Source organism: Apteryx rowi, unplaced genomic scaffold, assembly GCF_003343035.1.
Source record: "Apteryx rowi isolate R43461 unplaced genomic scaffold, aptRow1 scaffold_257, whole genome shotgun sequence".
NCBI lineage: Eukaryota > Metazoa > Chordata > Aves > Apterygiformes > Apterygidae > Apteryx > Apteryx rowi.
The window spans coordinates 320,639-342,845 of record NW_020448941.1 but is presented as its reverse complement, the minus strand read 5'-3'; positions in this window follow the sequence as shown (position 1 = coordinate 342,845).

Here is a 22,207-nt window from a genome sequence, read left to right as displayed (position 1 = left end):
CAGGGATGGAGGTGAGGCTGACTGGCCTGTAGTTCCCTGGGTCCTCCTTCTTGCCCTTTTTGAAGACTGGGGTGACATTGGCTTTCTTCCAGTGCATCATTAWGTGCTTGCTACTAAAGGCCCTTCTCCTGGAATGGCATAGAAGGAGAAAAGAAGTTAAACATACATAACATGATATACAGGCTGTCAGCATGACAGAAAAGGTAAAAACCCTGGAATCCCAGAATGAATTAGCTGAGTTATGTCCTGCAGAGAGAGGACTGTACCCATACACCACTGGCAGGCGGTGYGTAATTTGGCCACCCAGGGTCAAATAGGTTACATTTAAGTATAATGCCTGATTGACAAGGGTTCCTAGGATGATGAGGAAAATGGAGAGCATGTTGTATGAAGGGATACTAGAAGAGCCTGGCTTGATTAATTTACCAGAATGTGGGCTGAGAGGAAGTGTGGTTTCTGTCAATAAACACACCAGTGAAGTGGATATTAAACAGGGACAAAGCTATTTTAGCTATGGGATAATGCTGGCAGCAGTGCAAATGAACACCTGACGTAAGTGAGAAATAGAGTCTGAACCTCCAAAGGAAGTCCTCAAGCTGAGGGTTAAGAGAGTTTTTTGAAACAATTGCCATCTGGAGTGGCACAGCAAAGGAACGAGCCCATTTTCAGAGGGACAACAATATAGCCACACAGTGCTTGTAGAAACAACAGGCCACTCCTGTAAGTGTAGGACATCCCTTCTGGTCACAGCTCTGAAATGGGTTAAATGATATCGAACCTCTTTGTTTCTGGACCCTGAGTAGGAGCGAATATGCAGCTAAGGCTGTGCGATCAAGTGACTCCAGACCAGGACTAGGACCCAGGAGTCTTTGGATTCCTCCTGCTTCTCCAGTGGGCTCACTGTATGCCCTCAGACACAACTTGCTTTTCTCCATGCTCTAGTTTCCCYATCTGTAAAATGGAGGTAGTGATGCTGACGTCTCTTGCAGAGTGGCTTGAGATCTGTCAGAAAACAGGACTGAGTAGCAGCAAGGTGTTGTTATTCTCGCTTCCAGCTACTTCAAAGGAAAGTAGATTCTGCCTTTCCAGCCGGGAGTTGAAATGAAGGTGTGTGAGTGAGTGAGAATAAGGGAGAACAGCTATGTCGCCCACACAGACACAGGTTAAAAAAAGCAAGTAATATCCATTTGTAGCAGAGAGAATGGAAGTTAAAGAGAATCTTTCTTTACCTTTTAGACTGTAATAATGCACCTTTCCATGTGCCACTGATGATACTTTGCAATTAATACATTTCCTGACTGTAGGGACTGTAACTCCCTGCATTTTTTGCTGACATTTTCATTTGCCTATTGCCTTTCCAACAATAAACAGCTGTCCTGAAAGTAGCTGCCTTTTGCTGGTAAGTGAATAGTTTCCTTCATGGTCTGTGCCACATTTATTTTTACTTGGTCAGCACTGAGACTGCCTAAATTAGATGAATACTAYGGAAGTCTAAAGCTCATTCAAATGAATTCAAAGTTAGTCAGATCAGTGTTTTGTCAGCTGCATTTTAAAAACTTAAAAGATAAAACAAAGTCCTAAAACATCCTGGTTTGTAAATTGGTGTATTCCCCACCAACAAGGTAGCATTAATTATAAATAAGAAGTGAAAAAATGCAACTGATCCCACAGATATTTCCCAAATTGAATTTATGGAACCATTGGACACCCACAAATGCATTCCTTCAAGCGTGTTGTCAGCAGTACCTTTCCAACAGGGTTCCTTCAGATATCTGTCCTCTTTGGCCATACAGACCTCCATGTCACACAGGCTTTCCAAATCCAGGAAACCTCAATAGACTATCACTGTAACTGTTGGCCAGGATTTCCCAAGTGGCAGAAGGCTGTCAGCTTGGAGACAGTGTGGCTGTTGAAAACATCTTCAGCTTCATTTTGACTGACGTGGGCAATTCTTTAATGTGTACTGGTGCTTCTATAGCACTGGTAGTCATGGGAATCCTGCTCTTATTTTAGTGAAATACGTTTCATCCTTATTCTGTCAGAGGATATTTAAATAAACAAATAACACTGACTTCTTTTGTAGCAATACTTCTCCTGAATACATTCAGAGAAATGTATGGCAAGTATAGTGGTTAGTTAGCAAATCTTTACAGGGCTGTGTCAAACAGTTTTCTGATAGAAAGAGCCTAATTTTTGCACACAGCAGACTAAGCTCTATTTTAAAGGGCATATGCCTCCAGAAGCAACAGGACATAATTCTCCATTACTTGCGCCATTAAATTTCACAGGTTATTCAGGTGCTCACTTGACTACACTGACATATCCTAATAAAAACCGAAGACCAGACAGAAAAAGGAAAAAGTTATGCAGGATGAAAGGGCTATGAACTCAAGAACACATTGAAATGGTTATAGAGCATGTTCAGTCTTACACTTTAAGGTACTGGAAGGTTGTTAAGTGTCTGGCAGCGCTAAGTGTTGTTTTTAGCTCTTTTTGCTAGAGGGAGCCCCTCTTGGTAAGTACAAACATCTGTCTCTATCAGGAGGATCGCTGAGCCAAAGCAACAAAAAAATTCTGCCTTCGACATGGTTTTTACAGTTTCCTTTTCAACTTGTTTCATCTTAGGGTGCTTTCCCCTTGGTCTTCGGACAAATGAAGTGTGAAGCATGCCAGGGACTCTGATAAGAGTTCCACTTAAAAAACACCCATTAATACAAAAAACTAAGTTACACAGTAGTCTTAAAATACACCAGTGGTAATTCAGCGCTGTTTGTCCCTACGTACAGGATCAAGGCCTTAGAACATCTATGAAAATAATAAAATGCTTGTATTTTGAGCTTGAAATCAAAGACAACACTGTGCACCCATTGACCTTCAAAAATCTAAATGGGGACTTCTTTCAACAATGACAAAGGCAAGATATCTTTTATTCTTTTGCCTACACCAAAACTGGAACTCATCTTACACAGCTTCACTCTAAGTTTGGCATTTAGGATAAACTGGTCACCTAAGGCCCCTCTGTAGTCAATGGGGAGTGAAAGGCACTTTCAGAGGATAAGTCTTTACAGTATCTGTGTCTAGAAGGAGCTAAGTTAATAAGCTTGTATTAGTTACTGAGACATTAGACAACTGTAGAATCCCACCTTCACCACCTGCTGGATTTTGACTGGGCAGTAGGTTTCCCARCCTTGTAAGTTTTCACCTCAAAGAAGGTATTTGTTTCATAGTTCACCAAGAAAAGGCCTGTTTGAAATCAAACAAATTTTTGTTTAGTCAGATCTTTTCACATATGCTGTCTCTTTCCCAAATCACATACCATTGCTTACCAATTACTTTTGGTTTCATGCAATAAGACAGCACTTTCTAACACACTGAACAATATAGCAATGGAAGTGGAGGGTTGCATCACTGGAAACAGACACAAGCTGGTCTGTCAGGAAGGATTTGGGCATAGCTGAACTTGCCTTCAGGTATTGACAGTATGGACAACCTACTGAGGTTCCTTCCAGACCATTTTTCTATATTCTCTGACTCTGGAATCACTAAGACACCGAAAGTATAATTAATCCAAACTTTCAGGGAAATGGGAAAAAAGGGTTATTGAGAGTAAATGGGGAGTATTTAGTGAAAAAAGAAAACCATGCATTTTTTATCTCCTGACCATGTGCTGCCAATTCCCTAGTCTTTCTGAAAAGCTTATTTCAAGACACTAGTACTCTATTACTTGACAGCCTGCTGCTTCCAAAACTCAGAATTCCCAGTGAGCTGCAGTCTGCAGTTAATATGTGTGCATTCAGAAAGTACTATAACTGAATTTAGATGCACGTAACTCTTAAATTACATAGCTCTGTCAAGTATTGATGTTTATACTTGATAGCTTTAATATTACTATTTATGTCTCAATAAATTATACTTGCAGATGTAAAAATGGAAAAGCTAGACTGCATTAAAAGCTATACTAAACATAAATCTCAATTGATATGGATATCAGCAGTGTAATTTCAAAAATATTAAACATGCCCATGTCCATTACAGGATCTTCTAAAGGCAGTATACAAGTAGTACAGTGACTCAGGTAGAAACACTTCTTGTGGAAGACCTGGCATGAATGAAAGACTGAAAACTAGATATTAGATTCTGGTGACTTAAGTCACTGATCTGAAGTGAGAAATTTAAGATCTTTGATAAACCAAAGCAAGCTTAAACCCATTATTTTTAATATCAAACTAAAATGTGCCTTGAATTTGAGGTTTGCAAATTACTTGTATAATCTTTGTGGGGAACACACTTCTATTATTTTCTTCAGGGAAAGGATAACTTCTGACTTGCCAGTCGTGCTCCACAACAATTGGAGATGGGAAATGTCTCTCCAGAGTAAAGGCATATCTCTTAAATATTTAAAAATTAGCACACTATAACAGAAGATATCTGCCAAGTCAACTGAAAGCTGTAGTCTTTATCAAATACTTTCTACTCAGTCTGGCAAATATATGATGGATTCTGCAAAATATTAGGGTCTTAGTGCCATCAACCCCAGTTGACTTCTCTCAGCATTTTGTGAGACCAAACTTTAAATTGGGCTTGATGAAAACCAAGTTCTTAAATATTGTTTACCTGAACAAGCTACTGATATCTCAGTTTATCTTTCTGAAATGGCAGGGCACCACATATCACCCTGATGAGGCCTGTGCTTTTACAGAAATAAAGCTATCTTCAGCTTCTTCTAATGATCTGACTTAGAAGACTCTGTTGTACACATTATATTTTTGTGCTTAATACGCACTAGAGGAAGCTGAGAAGCTCATAAAAGTAGCTTATCTTTGTGTTAGGGTGAGAAGTGCTTTAAATTGTTTCAACCATGAACTCCATGGATAGTGTAGCTACCCATATGTGAAATTACATTCCATAAAATGGCAATTTCACTCAAATCCATTAATGAATTTTCTAGCTTCCATGGATTCCAGTGCAGTTTTAATTTGGGTAGAGCATCTGTAGAGGAGTGGATGACTGTCATTTGAGAAACATCAATGTATAGGGCCGGATCGTCCTCTGTGGAGATGCCTGAGGTAAAGCTCTGGAAAAGCCTGCAGAGTTGACTCTGTTGATTCCTTAATGAAGTTTCATGTCTGAGGGAATGGGTTGGTGGACAGTGAGGGACTGAGCCCTCCTTATGGGGTGACTCGGGAAAAGGAGCATATGTGCTGTGACAGAGGGTCCATCTGCTGTATCCTTTGCCGTTACCTCCTGCAGCCATGGTGCTCTTGCTCTGCTAGGCACAAGGAAAATGAGGCTGGGGTGGGAATGTGAATGAATTACTTTTTTATATTCAGCCTACAGTTTCTTTTAAAAATGTCATTGCTTTACCCCAGTAATCTTGTAGTGTCAACACAATTAATTGCTCTTTCTCCAGGTTGTCTACAGATGCTTTAAGCTTTGAACCATCTTTGTGGCCTTCTGTGGGTGCCATGTAGCAAACTCTACAGCTTTGAAAAAAAAATTAAAGATCTGGAATCAATAATTGCACAAATAAAGAGAATAAATCTTCTCTTTAACTTCTTTTGCTCAGCACCTGACATAATTAGTGGAGCTGGTAAACAGAAGTGGCCTCCAGTATCACAGCATCAGTATGTAGATAAAATTCGACTCTCTTCTGAAATGAATGGCATATCCCACTGGCATAACTTCATGGTAACCCTTTACTAGCCAACACAGGCTTTCACTTTACATGAAAACTACCTGCCTTGATGACAAAATTATGTATAAATCATTTGAGAAGACTGAAGAAGGTGACCACAGGAATTGGTGGAGCATGATATTTGAAGTCTAGACAAAATTGGTGACTTAGTTCACAACATAGGAGTCTTACTATGTCCTGGACATAATTCCACTTGTTCATAAGTGGAAAATGATGTTTTTGGCTTGACAAGGCAAGCACACCTTTTTATTTGGATGGCATGTTTGTCCATGCTATTATCACTTGTAGTTTAGACCACTCATACGTTCCACGTGGGTTTATATGCCAAGAACTTTGTTTAGAATGATTCAGTCCGTTTAACAGCGGAGTTTCATGCTGGCATCACATTTTTTTAATGCCAGAGTGCTACAGACTGCACTAGCTACCAGCTGACTCCTGGGCAGAGTTTAAATATTGATTTCACACCCATGGAACCACTCTAGAGTCAGCCAAAATAAACAGGAAGACACCCATTTTCTCCTGTAGTCTCTGAATTAGATTTAAATCCCTAAATGATTTGGGTTTACATTGTCTGAAGAGAGCTGATCTTTTCCTTTCAAATACTCACAACTGAGGTTGTCAGTATGACAAAGCTCTTTTGATATAAAAGATAGGCAGACATCAAGAAGGGATTTTCCAAGAAACGTTCGTTAATCTATAGTGCTTTTCCTTCTGACATGAATTTCAGAGCTCAGGTTAGCTAATCTCTCAACAAATGCTGCAACCATTTTTTCAGAATTCAGGCACTCCAGGAGAGTCTGGAGCAAGTTTGAAAAGGGTGCTTGTTTCCACAGTATAATGAAGTCATGAGGTCAAACCCGGTTGTGACCATAAGGGCTGGCAGGGACCTCAGGAGAGATTCATCTCACATAACCACAGATGTATCAAACATGTTGCCTAAACTGGTTTATTTCAAGCCAAGAAGTGTCTAAGGTATTTGAGAAGAATTTTCTTGTGGAGCTGACTCTCCTTCAATTGAGTGCAAAGAATGTGAACACCTAGTTCAAATTTGACTTGGGTAATTTTTGTCTACTTTTAAGTTTAAATGCTAATGTAAGTGTTCAGTATCTAGTGTAGATAATTCCAGCTCTTATATTTTGACAATAGAAATAAAACTATAAACAGTGGGTCAGATATAAGGAAAAAAATCCTGATTGGGGGTTCCCCTCCAGCTCTCCCTTTCTTCTCACTTTTGGGTATGTTCTGGGGAAGTAGCAAAACATGACAAGTAGAATGACTCTGGATCTCAGACCATAATCTTCATCCTCGACTCACTGATTTTTTTTCCTTTTCCCCTTTCTTGCCTTCTGTTATCATTCTTCTGTTATTATATCATGTCAGGTAGTTCTTATTATCTTATTATCCCTTTCCTCTCCCAGTCAGACTTTGAACATGAATGCGGTGCATGGATCAGTGTCTGAATATTTCCTTACAGATCAGCAGCCTTCTTGGCTCCCATGCAYGGAGAAGTTTGAATTTCTCAGTGGTTTAATGCTGTGATTTTTCACATTTGTCTTCCAGGCATGTGCATCATCTCAGGTCTAATGGGCCCAGTCAGGTTTTTGGCTAAGGACAAGCACACTAGGAGATGAGCAGTAAGCCCACTGGCTTTGAGAGAAAGCCCTGAAGGCTTTATTCTCTAGGGCACTGGATGCTGCTGAGATATTCTAAAAACCCATTGCATATACTTCTGAGAGTGCTGCCGGATCCCTGCACCCAGCTCCCTATCACAGAACTTTGAGGGCAGCAATGTGACCTCTGAATACAGGCAAACCAAACAACACAGCAATTGCTTTGTAATAAGCAGAAACTCACAGACATTAACTGAAAAATAAAAAGGTCAACAGAACAGATTTTTGTCACATGCATCTAGCTTGCTTCCTCGCTTCTGTCAGTTTTTTTCTTCTACAAAGTCATAATTTCTGGCAGACTCTGCAATTTTGATGGTGTTACAATGACTTATTTTTAAGGACATGTCCCTTTGGAACGTTTTTGTGTGTGGTTTCTTTGTTCTGTGGGCAGAATATGCCTGCCAGCAAGATGGAATCTCATTTAGTTACAAAATACACTGATTCTCTTAATGAAGTTGTGGATATGTTCTGCAGAGAAAGCACAGATGAGAGTCTCACCGGTTTCTCTCTGTAGAGCGATTACGGCTCATTTTAAAAGTACAAAAATTCTCTGAGGCACCAAGTCCTTCATTTTTTTAGCAGGTTTAGTTGAATTAAGTGTAACAAAGGTTTCACAAATTGGTTCTGCATTGAGACCTGAGAGAAGGGCTTTAGTTTTGGGGGGGCACTTATGGCATTACCAACCTGCAGGGAGTTGCTTGAGCAATAAGAATTGAGTTGTGTCACTTGACCATGTGATTTGCATTAAGATGGGGTCACACTTTTCTGCGTTTGATAATCATCAGTTGCTTGAAGCATACAAGATGTTGTTAGACAGGTAGGCTTGATCTTTCTGGTGATGGAAATTTGACCAAACTAAAGTCTTGTTAGGCCAGCTAGTTAAACACCTGTACTGGATTTTTATGCCTTGTAGGTGTATTCTTTGTGCATTATACCTTTTCCTTATAAAGACAAATCTGGCAGTCTTTCACAGAGACATTTATCCCTGCTTTCTCGTACTAATTCACTTGCTCTCTCCCATAATTTCGGCTTAAAAATATTTAAATTGCTTAACTACTTTTGCTGCTCATTCTAGCCACACTGGTTACTTATCATTGTACTTGCACTCCATCAAGTGTTTACTCAGCTAAAGGTGCTCTGGAGTAGCTGAACTCTCCACCTGGCAACATTCATGTTGCATACTTGTTCTGCAGGTTTGAAAATCAGCCCCTTTTTGGCCCTTTTAATGGAGTCTCTTTCTTAGTAGACATACTGCTGTTGCAGTTCTGTTGCAGGAGTGCCTGTAGGACCCAGATGAGACCGGCAGAGTGCTGAGCTAAGCACAGAGTATACACAATGTGACAATCTCTGCCCTCAAAAAGCTTAGGAGCCAAACAAAAGGACCAAGAGCAGGAGGAAAAGGGAGAGGTGAAATGACTGGTGAAGGTTATGCAGCAGAGGTCAGTGACAGTGGTGGGATTACAGCACAAGTTTCCTGAGTCCTAGGCTAGTGCCCTATTGCACCAAGCACAGAGCATTTTCCAGAGGCAGATCCCTAGGCTTTCAGGATTCAACTTTTTTTGTTGCCTTCCCTCTGTTCCCCTTACATGTGACTGGCAGCAGCTGTGGTGCTGGCTATTGCCAAAGTAGTAAATAAAGTCTTCTGTCCCTACTGAAAGGAGAGTGAATGATGTAATTTGGCTCCTTTTCACTCCTGCTGGCTGCCAAGACATTATTTCTGTATCAATGCACATGGACATTTGGCATCAAATGAGACCCCTCTCTTTGTGTATGAGAAGGCAGGATGTTAATTCTTTTTGATGTACCAGTAACACATCTGAAATGGTGCAGCAGCACTTCTTTTCAGGAGACAACTGATTCTCAGTGTTCCTTAACAAAAAAGGAGTGTGCGCTCCTTTCATTGTGTGTGGAGCAGCGGAGCAGGTAACCACACACCTCCTTTGGTGCAGCCCTGCTAACCACAAGTCAATTTTGTTGTGTTCTGTTAATTTAGATGGGACAGCAAGGCCATTTGTTTTGCTTACTGTAGTAGTTCTGCTTCAGGGAACCTCTGCATTGATTCATTAAATATCTTTATTCCACAGCCTTTAAATTTGAAAACTATCCCTTTTAAAGGCAGGAAGACAGATTCAAGGTATGTGTAACATGTATAAAGTCATATGGCACCTACACGGCCAAATTTCTGCCTGCTCTGCCTCTGTCTTCTGACCATATGAAAATATTCTTACTCTAGTGGTTTTACATCAGATCATTAATGTTGGTTTATTGCCTGCGAAGACAGTTCTATGAATTTTCCATCTGGATTTTTTGTGAAAAGAATAATTTGGAGGGAAGGGAGAGGAAAAAAGAGATCCCCTTCTAATGCCAATCCAGATTTGTGTGTTTTTCTGGCCTCTGTAAGACCTGCAGTTATTGTTTCTTCCTTGAGACCTTGCACACCTCACATTTAATGGGGTGACAGTACCAGAGAATCCTTTTTCTCAAAGGAAAATAAATGTGAGTCCCGGACAAACAACAGATGTCAGCGGAGGTGCTAGAACAGTCAGTCTGGTGACTAAGTGACTTCTGCACCCTGTACCTGCCTTTACAAGGAAATAAACAGGCTGCTCTCATTCAGAAAGGACAGGCCTATTAAGGTAGCTGGGTCTGTGGTCTCAGGTTAATAAAAAATATACACTATTCTCTATTTGAATGGACCAAAGAGCACTTGCATAGCGTCTACCACAACAGACATTGGAAATTCAGAGAGTAAGAGTACAAGGTGTGTCAGTGTGCCTCTCCAGGGCTGTTTCTCTAACCAGGACAGCATCAGCAAGGCATAATTATTGAACTGCATATTAATTTATCAGCTCAACAGTCCTCTTCCATTTTTACTGTATTTTCAGGTTGGCTTACTTACGTTATCCAAGGCAGGCTCACACGCCTGCCTTTACATAGGAGTCTTGTTAATGAAGGTTTTCATTGCCTTCATGAACTGACATAGAGACTCACTCCTTCCTTTGCTTTTTGCCAGTCAAAGCAAAGTGTGCAGACTGGGCATGCCTGCATGTGTAGCATCCAAACTCTTTAGTAATATGTTTATTGCTTCACTCTCAAGGGTAAATCCAGTGAATACTTGAGCATCGATAAAAGTCTTTGGGAGAGCAGGGATGAGAGAAGGTCACAGGCTTTACATGTGGATGAGGCTACTCAAAAAGTTCTGGAGCTGGTGTCCGGGGGCAGCCCGGTTGCCAAAGCAGGCTGTATGGGTGCTACTCCCACTCTGCCAGGGGATGCCAAAAGCATCTCTTCTGCAGAGATTGCACTCTGTCCCACCTCTCTGGTGCCACAACGCAGGTGGCATGGTAATGCACTGCAGAGGTCACTGATCAAGCTCTGCCACTTCTGCATCATAGCAGAGCCTCAACCTCTTCTTACGCTGCAAGATCAAACCTATTCAGGCAGATGGCTGGATTTGCCCCTTCATGCACAGAGAGAAACTGTTTCCTATTTCCTTTCCCAATTCACCCCCCCCACCAAAACACTTGGTTCCACTGTCTACATCCATTTCTCACGCTAATCCTATACTCCCTGAGGGACTTGTCTTCACTTCTCCCCCTTCCGCTGGGAAATGCTTCAATAAAGAATTTTTCCCACAAGATGAGGTGTGTGGTTAAGGGACAAGTAAGTGTGTGTAGCTTTCCAATAACGGGGTCACTGCAGCCAGGCAGGAGCTATCTGACACAAGAGGACTCTGACTCAGGCCTTCAGATTCCAGCCTGAAAAAAGCACTTGGCCTAGGATGAGTGCACAGTTTTGCCACTTAGAGGATGAAGGTGAAGCTGCCCCCTCTGTGGGAAGGGAGCAGAGCTCAGGGGAGAGCCACAGAGAATCAGGCTTTTTGCTTCTGCTGTTGCCACGGGGAAGGAGAGAACATGCTGATGATGTGGGACATCGTCCCATCATGCTGTATATTAACCTCTTCTTTGGAAGCAGCCTGGGCTGAGGTGGACAAACTCAGTGGTGGAGTCACAGCTGCCTTCAGCCACTGCCTGCTTTGCTGGTGCCTAGACCTTAGCACGTGAGGCAAAACAAAACAACTGCAGAAAGTATGTCCTCAAAGCTTGCTTGCTGCTTCCATCTGAATTGCTCTTGGCAAGTATGGCACTACCAGCTTGTCAAATGCCTGTCTCCAGCTGTGTATGTGCAGAGCCCAGCATTTCAACTTGTCACTGGCCTCTCATTCCTGACTGTCTGCTGCTTCAGCTTTGTATCTCTGACTGTACCCCTTTCTTGCAGAGCTGCTTGTGGTAATTGTTCAGCCAGGCTTTCTGCTGACTTGTCCAAATAAGTTTTCATCTTGTCAAAAATCTACAGATCCTTTGTTCATTTAATAATTCACTGAGGCAGAATCTTATGCAATAATGTTTATAACAGCCATTTTTCTTAACTTCCTTTGCTGCAAAACGAAACTCAGGAATGACAGCTGTGGATCTAAATGCTGTCTTCCTTAGAAATGAAGGTGAAACTCAACCAACACTTGTGTTAGATTCAGCACTGGTATTAATGGCAACAGCCAGATGCTGTGACAAAGGTCCTTACAACCAACCCAAACTCTGATTGAGGAGGAAACTCGATTTTGGGTTGGGAGCAAATGCAAGTTTTGGAAAAGAAGGGATCAGCTGGTCCAAACATTACTCCTATGGAACTGTCCTCAGCTTCTGTATTTCATATGGCACAGATTAAAATGAGAACTAAGCCAGTGATGGGTCCAGAAAGCCCTGAAGCATGGAGCTGAGAACAGAGGGTCACTTCTAGAAGCCAGAGCTGGAGCCAGACATAACTTGTGGAGGCGAGCCTTTTCCTGTGCAAGGTTCAGGTGCGCATCTCCTCTCTGAGCTACCGCTGATGCTGAGACAGAGAGTAATAGTGACATAGTGACATTTCTTTTCAGGAGTTAGCTAGGTGTCCTCTCAGTGCTTGTGTGGGAGAGACAGATAGGGAACTGTTCTCAGTTCTGCCTATTTCTGTATTCAGAGCAGAATATAAGAGGCACAGTGACTGCTTTGTCCTCCACACCAAAGACATGATGTCCTCTGTTGCTTGGTAATGGTGAAGACTTTCCTGTCCGGTCTGTGTATGTGCATCTGTGTGTCTGTGGATAGGATGGTGGCTTTGCTCCAAAATTCACCACACTTTATAGAGAGTATTCAAAAATCCTAACTTTAGAGCTGTTCACTTGGGCCCATCTTTTCTAACAACCTATAAACAAAGTCCCACAGCCCCTTGTATGCTCCTGCTGGAGCTCTGCTTCCCACTACATCTCTGTCATAGTCAGAGTTAGTCCTAAGTACCTCCGTACAGCACTGTAACAAATGATACAACTATCCTTGCATAAGGCACTGTTTCAAAGACACTTATATTATCAGCCAAAGCATTTCAATGGGATTTATTTCTCTCTCCTGCTATTCATTTACTTCTCTTCTTTAAATTCCAATAAAACTCTGAACAGAGGGGGAAAAATCTTTATGTCAGTTCAAAATGTTGTAGTAAATAATTCACAGTAATATAAGGAGAAATTGCTTTTTGTTGACAGGAACTCATGCAGAGCTCAGTCCTGGTAAATATGATCAGCTTTGAACACACAAGTTTTTAAGTCTGTCTTCTTGTTTGATCCTTGGTCTGATGCCATATGGAATATATTAACACTAGTGGCAGGTACCAACACAGAGTGGGGTAATATATGGTAAAGCTGGCTGAAGGAAGTTCAGGACAGTTGCATATCAGATCTTTTCCACCTTCACTGCTTTTGTCAATGAGAAAAAGAAAACAAAGTGAGAGGTGAGAAGTGAAGCCTTCCAGTTGCCCACATCTGCTAACCAGTTTATTTTTTTTTAAGGTAGAATAAATGGGAGGATAAGGAAGATGAAGGCAGTAGTTTGTCTTAATCTACAGAAGATCTAGGTCAGCAAATAAATGTAATCACTCTCTGAGTTACTGAGATTTCTGTCAGTCATGCTAACCTGTTGAACCAATGACCCATGGCTCCCACCTTGAGTGTGGCTGGAAACATTAGATATAACAATGCCCAGGGCTGCAGATTCAGCATAGCCTTCCTGATGCTGCAAACAGTGATTGAAAACTGCCTAGGTTATAGAAACGAAAACCAGCCAAACAAATGGAAAACAGCAACCCCTGTCCCCACAGCTGGTTGACAGAACATTAATTCAGATACCATTAAAAACATTAATCTTTGCTTGGTTTTAAAGTTTGAGCTGAAGCAGACAGGCTAGAGTTACCAGACTCAGTATCATAACACGCGCTTTTTAACATTGCTTTTAATCTTTTTGATCCATGACAGGGTAAAATATTAGCATCTGACAGAAGCTGGCAACTCTGTAAGGGATAATCTGACTTGTAAATGCATAGTCTTGGATTTTCAAGTGGGTCAAGGAGAAAAAGGTGTAGGCAGAGAGGGGTTCAGGCTATTAATTACATTTAATATTATGCTCTACTGAATACAGCGTTTGTACATTCAGAAGGGGAGGAGTTGGGAGGAATCTTTCTGCTTCTATTCCATACTTAAACGATAGGGCACAACTCTTAATGTAGTACCACATACGCTCTGTGTTTATTATTGTTTTGATATCTATCCTTGCAAAGTAGAGCTCATGAGTGTAGGTGATTTGAAAATAATTACTCTGACATTATATGACCTTTAGATATGTTGGCAGCCACTCCAGACTACACGCTATTTGGTGAATAAAAGAATATTTTTTTGGTTGGGGGAGTCTGTTGATGGAAGTTTAATGTAATAAAACCAGAGTTATAGTCAAACAAAGTGACAGTCCTTGTTGGGAATCTCGCTGTAGGGGACATGAGATGATTTCTGTGCATGATAATGCATTTGCTTTTAAATGCCATCACTAGATTGATAATTATAGAATTCCTCATATTGTGCCTGGCAGGGAGTCAAGGCTGAATCTTACCAGTCTGTAAGAGTGTGAGATAGAAAAGTATGCTGCAAAACACAAGAGTTTAGTCAGAGTTTGTGCATGCAGCTGCTAAATGTATTTAAGATGTTACAGAAGAGAGAATTTAGCCTTCTCTCTTCTGAGTCAGCAGAAAGCCTGATGACACTTTAGGAGCACTTAGCATTTTGGCAGGAAGTTTTTTAAGACCTTTTTATTGCAAACAAATAATGCACAAGCGAACACCACCCAAAGCCTGTCTTTTCCCAGTTTGGTCAGGTTTGTGGTAATTGGTTTAATTGCTTGCATCCAGTTTTTACTGTTACCATTTTTAGATGCAGGGAAATATCCTTTCATACACTTTCAAAATACACAGAAGCACAGTGAGAACAGAGCATCTGAAGCAGCATGAAGATATTCAGTATCTGCAGCAGGCAGAGGATGGGCAACAGGAGAGAGTATTCTGGTCATGTTCTAACACCAACACCCTGAATCAACTTATTCTCAATATAACAACAGGGGAAAATCTGAAGAACATCATAACCTAAGGAGTGAAAATAAAACAAAGACAGACATGAAGTTGTAACTGCATTTTATGTATTGGGGTACACTGACAATTATGACTGCAGTTGCCTGCATTCAATCAATGTCATCAGCACTATTCCCTTTGCTGTTTGCAAATACTCAGTGTGTTTGCTGCAGTGCTCCACACTTCCCATGTAATATGCCTGAAGTCCTGTGAATTCTGTTGGTGAAGAGTGGGATTTTTTAAGTGCCTTGGTGATTTAAACGTGCCAGTGTTGACTCACAGTAGGACATCTACTTTTAAGTAGGTGAACAGTAAATTAACCAATTCCCCTCTCCCCCCACCCCCAAACTATTTTTGGGTGGACAGGCTGTCTGTGAACACTTACTTAGGTAAATGTGATGAATGGTTTCAGGAGGAAAAAAGGGGAGATTCTCTTAAAGATATATATATATGTGTATATGTATATGTATAGTATGTGTGTATGTGTGTATGTGTATATGTGTATATATGCATATGTATATATGTATATATGTATGTGTATATATATATATACATGTTTCATCTGAACTTTTTAAACAGTGATTTGATTTTCTTTCATTTCAAGTTGGCATTTTTTGTTTAAAAATTTTGCTGATAATTCAAAGGGCTCAATAACTCTAAACACAAAAGAGCATTTCCTTCTGTGTCAAATAAACCATTTTCAAATCCCCATCCTTCATTTCTCAGCAGCAAAAGCTACATCCCAAGAGAACTTTTCTTTCTCATTCCCCACCCACAGCGTCTCAGTTTGGGAACTAAACCAAAAACACATTATTCATCCAGCCCTTTTCGAAATCCCATCTATCATCACCGCAAGATATTTAAAAGGGTAGAGTGACTGAGAGTATGCTGAGGGGCTTCCTTCTGCCTTTGGTGAGGAGATTGCACTCACAGTGTGAAAGCCCAGAGGCCTATGTCCAAGTAATTAGCTGCTGGAGCAAAAAATGCCAGGAAGAGAGGATGGCACCTTCCCTGAGCCCATTCTGTGGCTGTTGAGAACCAGCAATGGAAAGAAAATCCCCACCCCTCATTTCTCAGCAGCAAAAGCAGCAGCCCAAGAGAAATCAAGATAGATGAGCCAAAGACTCATCAGAAAAACAATGAGAAGAAGGAGAAAAGGACTGAGCAAAAGGCATTCTTGAACAGAAAGCGGAAGGGCCACAAGAAAAGCAGAGGCAAAATAGGCTTTTGTCACTGTGTGTCAGTGCAGAAATCTTGAATCATGAATGGCAGATAGCCTGGCAGTCATATCTGCAATGTGAGATGTCACATGTGGGCAGAATTGGCAAAATGTGATGTTTGAGGTGTGCCAGCCACGAGGAAAAATGTGCCTGCTGGTGGTTTTCTGACCAATAAACATCAATTCCTTGAAAAAATACTTTCTGCAAGGCAGGAGATCTTTTACTCTGCCCAGGTGGGGTTGCAGTCTTATTCAGAGCCACTGTGTGAAAAATGTTTCAGGACATTACGAAGACAGACTACAACACACATACATGAACACTCTAGTCGTATTTGTGTTCTGAGAAGCACATGCATTTCTTTATGTCAAATATGTTAAAATAATGTGCTGTTCGTTGACAAAGGAAACATGCTTACTGTGCATTACCTGCAATTCTAATTATAAGTTGAAAATTCTTCTCTTAGAAAGATCTCTCTGTGTTGCTCAGGTATTATGGGAAGTCTGAGCATTTTAATGGCTATGCATCTTCTTATTTTGGTTAGAGAGGTCTGAAGCAAAACTTCTAAATTCAACTGAAGAACCTCAGAAATGGCCTAATTTTCAAGAGCTCTGAACTCAAGTGCTGTGCACATAACTTTTTTTTTTTCAGTTCCCTGGCAAATGCAAAACCTACCATCTCCAGTTGACCATATTTTTCTCAAAAAAAAAAAAAAGTTAGACTGAAAATGAAAACAACAATTTTGAAGTTAAAATTTGAAGTTAAAATTAAAAACCTGAAATGAAAATGTATCTTTCTTTCCAAATGGAAGGTGCTTACAATCTGAAAATTAAAATGCTTTGTTTGAAAATATTAAAATGAAATATTTGGACTTCATTGTTCAGGGAGATATTTTACTGAAACTGAGATGAATGAGTAAACTTTTCAGTGTCATAGACTCTAGATTTTTTTTCATTGAAATAAAATTTCATTGAAAAGTATTAGCTTTGCCAAGCTCCTCTCAGGTTTCAGGGACATGATAGATAGACATTTATGAAAGTGAGCTAATTATTTGCGTACATAAATCTGGATTTTGCTATAACATCAGGTTATGGTTTTGATATGATTTTTTTTTCAAAGAAAGATAAAGGGCCAATGGTACACTGTAGTTTTTTATACAAGTAGAAAGAAAGAGTGACATAAACTAACACACCAAATAAGGGAATACAGCAGAGTGAAAGCAATGTAAGATTTTAGTTATGGCAAGTTTGCTTACTGTCACCATCACAACTACATCAGTAATTTATTTGACTAGCCTACGTGTCTCAGCTTTCCTCACATAAAACAGCTGTTGATCTGACCAGGCACTGAACTGTTCCATTTCTCTTGATTCTCTTATTTTTGTCATTCACATTCCTGTAACACTGATTTGGCTTTGCAGGCAGCGTTTTATTTTCATATGTCAGTTTCACAAAGTAAAATTAAAAAAGCAACACATCTTCCCTGGAACTTTTCCCATTCTCACTTTCTTTTTTTTCTTCTTTTTTTTTTTTTACTGACAGTTGTCTTCTGAATTGCTAGTTCAGGAGTATGGACTGCCAACTTTCTCTGCTGCTGTAGGATATGTGGATCTGAGTTGTTTACGCTAAGGCCTTTGAACAACTATCATCAGACAAGATGCTCTTTGAGTGACTAAAGCCTCATTTCTGAAGTCTTTTGTGACTGACGGTTGGATTTGCTGGTGTCTAACTTATCATAGGATTTGACTGAAGATTTTCTCTACAGCTGAATCCTTCCTACCATCTGTTCCTCCTCTCTTTCTTTCTCTCTCTCTCTCTCAATCCTTGAGGTCTAATAAGGTGATCTAACATGTGCTCGTGTTAAACCTTTCCTTTAGTGACAGCACTGAGATCTCAAGCTTTTAACAGCCAACCTTTCTTCCTAGTTCTGGAAGGACTGTTTTTTTGTTTTTTTCTTTTTTTTCCAAACCTTTCTTCCTCTTTCAAATTTGGTTGAAATCAGTCAAGAGTTTCAAAAAAATATTTGGAGTGGGAAACTGAGTGCCAGAAACACATTCCGATAAATGCTCACATCCAAACATATGTGGCATGAAAAAAAGCTAACACATCTCAGAGGCACCACATTCCACGTAAATCAACACTTCAGGAGCTATTGAACATCTGTGTGAGCTCTGACAAATTTTAGATTTCTTGTACCTTAAGAGTTTCTTTATTATAGCCCCACTGTGATGTAGGCAAGTATTAAAATCATTGACAGTCAATGACTGTCAGTGATGAGCCCATTGATAAAATACACTTGTAAGTTCCCTCCTCAGAAAGTACCTGAAGAAACTAAGCAGCACTGTAGGAGGGACATGATCTTCTCATGGACTGACATGTGATTAAAAGACAAGAAGTAATGATAAGAACAAATGCTCAGTTCTCACACTGCAGAAAATGCTACAAGTGGTTGCCACAGAGATCTGTGATGGAACTTGTGCTCTTCAATGAATTAATGAATGATCTGGAAGGGAAAACAAAGAGGAAAAGCGAAACCTTTGCTGATGGGTGGTAAAAGCTAAAACTGTCTGTGAAGATTTGCCGGAGGATGGCATGATGCTRAGTGATAGGGCAATAAAACAGCAGGTGAAATTCTCATTTGATCAGTGAAAATCTGATGCATATGGGGAAAAATAATCCCACCTATACATCCAGACTGATGAGCTCTACATCAGATGCTGCCATTCAAGGAAGCAGATCTTCCGATCACTGCATATTGTGCTGTGAAAAAAGAGGCAATCATACAGAGTGCTAGAAGTCATTAGCAAAGAAAAAGAAAAGAAAGAAAGAAAAGAAAAGAAAAGAAAAGAAAAGAGAAAAGAAAAGAAAAGAAAAGAAAAGAAAAGAAAAGAAAAGAAAAGAAAAGAAAACAGAATAAACAAACAAAAGCAAAGCATGTCTTTAGGCCAGTAAATAAGCTAGTGATGCACCTAAATTTACAGTTCTGGTCTTCTCTTCTCCAGAACCAGAAAAGAGACAGAAAAGGCAGTAAGAAGGACAACACAGAGAACCATGGTTATGGTACTGCTTCTGTACAATGTGAAATGAAATAGAATAGGGCTCTTTTATTAGGAGAAAGGATGGGATGTGATTGATTTCTGAAAGCACACATGATGCTGAGAGGAAGAATAGGGAAAGGTTCTTAATTATTTCTTATACAACAAAAGGAATGGCTCTCAAATGAAATTGTCAGTCTAAAGTTTTAAAACAAACAACAGGCAGTGTTTTCCACACAGTAAACAATTAAGCAGCAGAGGTTGTCACAGGGTGTTGTGGAAGCCAAGAGAATAAGAGAGTTAAGAAAGAAATTAGACAAACTCTTGGATGAGAAGTCCATCCATGGTTACTAAACAAAGTTGTCAATCCACCTCAGGCCTAGAAAGTCCCCATTTCACATATGCCCCGTTCTGATATTTTGCCCTTAAGCTACCATTACTGTCCAATATCAAACACAGAATGCAGGGATAGATAGACCTTATGGTCCTAAAATAACTGACCTAGTGGATCTTGGTTGTGATACAGTGAAACAGGAGGTGAGATGTGGGATTAACATCAGAAGTGGAATTAGAATTCTGGACCTTTTTCTTTTCTTGATCCACTAACACATTTGTTGGGGAAACATCTTCCTTGTTCTCTATTTTTTACTATTCTGCAAGGCCTGCTTTCATTCTTTATAGATTGCAGATTGCAGTTAAGTACTTCCAGGAGAGCCTCAGAGTATTTGGAAGGGAGCCTGGCCTTTGGGAAATATATATGAATATAAACAGATCAAACAGAATTTACCACAACCTTGTGTATAACTTCTGATTTTTGCTTGAAATCTCAGGACTTTTTTTAAAGGCAATGATCTTGTGCAACAGGGAAGGAGCTGCTAGTAGTGATCCGAGGCCACAGGAAACTTTAAATTTCTCCTCATCCTTAAGGGAATTATTTGGAAAATATATAGATGTGGAAATATTTTTGGAACTTTGGAAACAATTTTCTCTATACCAGCTTCACTGGAAACTACAGTGGACTTCAATGATTCAAGTGTTTCAAAGATAGAGCTAATAATTCACATTCTTCCAGAAAATGATCATACCATGAGTGCTGTTCAGGAAGGGCTTCAGATGAGATGGTATCTGCAACAGCTGTGACAAAGAATCTTTCTTACTGAAAGTGCTTCCTAATAAAGTAAACAAAAGACACTGGAAGCTCAAACCAAAGCTGCAAGTGAATAAATCTGTGATCTAAAAGCAGATTTTAGTCAGTGGGATTGGACCTACGTACATGAAGAATTAATGTGTCCTCCAGAGTCCTTGAGGGCTCTTTTAAATTTAATTTATCTTAAATACCTTTCTTCATTAGGAAATACAAAGGTTTTTAGAATTTCGAGCCTCCTTGTTGGTGCCCTTATTAGTGCCAGGGGATATTGTGACAGTAGTGAAGAGAAGATAGTCACTGTATGTTGATTATTTTATACTCATTTGATGATAGAACAGATTGGGAAAAGTGCAGTAAAATTACAACCAAATTGGTGCACACAGTGTAAATCAAGAAAGAATTTTAAATCAAATTAAAAAATATATATTATAGTCTAACCAAAGATATTTGGACAGGGGATGCTCCATTAAAAGGCTGAAGAACAGCTTAATGCAACAAACGAATGTCATCTGCTTTTCATTTTCTAGAGTGCTGTATTTGTCCTCCTCAAAAGAAGAAAAATCAGCCAGAGACAAAACAATCATGTCAGCACTGTGGAGGACCTCAGAGGCCAAAGGGAAGAAAATGGCAGGAATGCTTTGTGGGAAAAACACTGGTGACTCCATGACCACAGTTTTCTTCTGTGTCACTTAGGCATGACTTGGGCTTGATTTTTACATGCAGTAGTCAGCACCTCAAATGGGCATGGAGTGACTTGAGAAATCAGGCATTGGAAATGTCCCCATGCCTTAACCCTTACATTAAGTGTGTCAGTTGGGCTTTTCACTGTCAGAGATGTTGACTGTGATATACCCAGGATACTCGGGGAAAGGAGTGAGAGATAACACCATGAACAAGGAACAAAGGACTTGCAGGCTTTTGTGGGACTGAATTAAGTCATGTCCTGTGGAACAAAGAGTATGTGATCACACATAATTATTTTGTGTCTATCTGCATTATTAAAAACAGGCCTACACCTTCAGCTGTATAATGCAAGTGCAGTGAGACTGCAGAGTCAATGTAGACAGCAAAGGGGACGCCATCCCAGGAGCTCAAAGCTGATTTTCCTGCTGCCTGCTTTTGTAGCATGACTGAATGGAGGGGTCATGGCTGGGGCATTTGTGTCCTCTGGAGAACTCAGTCTCTGTTGGCAGCTGGCACAGGTTGCTCTAACTTCTGCTATGGGAATGGACTAGCACACAGATAGCTGAGGTCAGGCCTTCCCTGTTTGTGGCTGTACTGCATCCTGCTGCTCGGCTGCAGCAGGGAATCTGGGTCATGGTATCTTGCTCGGAATGCAGATGAGGGCTGTGCCTGTTGGAGAGAAGTTAATCTCTGTGTATGATTGTGTCTGCAAATCATGTCAAAAGTTCACGTCTAAGAATAGTCTGGCTCCAACAGATGTTTCTGGGAATTAATCGGCCAAAAAGTATCCAGTTGTGACTTGATTTCGTTAAACATGAATGAAATGATATTCCAGGGTAGCTGATTGAGATGAGGCTGTGGAATGGTAACACCTGGTTCAAAAGGAATGCATGGCATGCTAATTTAGGAACCATGGAGCAAGGGATATTCATGGCATTGGCATGGGACATAAAATGACCTGATTATTTCCTATGGCAGGATTATGTCCACCTGAAATTCTTCATTCTAGAAAGCCTGTATTTTCTGTATTTAGCTATACCTACAACCTTACAAAATCAGAGGTGGAAAAACACCCATCAAATTATCTACTCCCTTACTTCTACCAGTGCAAGGCCATCTGCTATAAAACATTTCCTAAAGTTTTGCCCAGTCTGTGCTTAAATTTGTATTTAATGTGATGTATTGTGTTAATACATTAATTCTAGTCACCCACCATGAGCTCCAGTATCGTTGACAATGGTTTACAAAGCTGGTTAATCCTAAAAGCAAAGCAGTCAATGA